Source organism: Branchiostoma belcheri, unplaced genomic scaffold, assembly GCF_001625305.1.
Source record: "Branchiostoma belcheri isolate BF01 breed outbred unplaced genomic scaffold, Haploidv18h27 scaffold421, whole genome shotgun sequence".
In the NCBI taxonomy this organism is placed as follows: domain Eukaryota; kingdom Metazoa; phylum Chordata; class Leptocardii; order Amphioxiformes; family Branchiostomatidae; genus Branchiostoma; species Branchiostoma belcheri.
Genome location: NW_017804045.1, coordinates 41,413 through 41,894, shown reverse-complemented (window position 1 = coordinate 41,894; position 482 = coordinate 41,413). Strand labels below are relative to the sequence as shown.

General features: G+C 45.7%; 1 long non-coding RNA gene across 1 annotated transcript in view; it reads left to right on the top strand.

Moving 5' to 3' along the window:
• LOC109478182 overlaps positions 1-482 on the top strand; it is a 9,891-nt gene that overhangs the window by 9,288 nt on the left and 121 nt on the right. The gene's annotated exons all lie outside the window — the stretch shown is intronic.

Sequence of the window (482 nt, the reverse complement as noted above, 5' to 3'; positions counted from 1 at the left end):
AACGTGAACAAGAAGCCATAGGTGACAATCCTCCGTGAAGTTTTATATATTTCAACAAAATCCCAAGCGTCAACGCCAGACCTACTGTGCAGACATTATAATTAGGCAACGGTTAATACAACGAGGGCGCGTCACAAGCATAAAACATAAAAAGAGCTAAATCCATTACTGCTCCCAGGGCGTGTAAAGATACTGTGCTTCAAGTTCGAAGTTCATTTTAATTACACACACACAATCATTGCATTCACATAAAGATCGGACTATCATGGTCGTGTCTGGTAACAAACGCAGCCCCACCGTCTTACCGTGCCTGTACCTAATTAAGCGCGCCTGGAACAGGGCAAAATCCAGCAACAGTTGCGGTAAGCACCGCGAGTGTTACTACCGCCGGCCAGATAACCAGGATATCTGCTTACAGTACCTCTGCTACCAGACAACTGCCTAAACCTCGGCCTATTCCACNGGATTGAAAGTGGATGTTC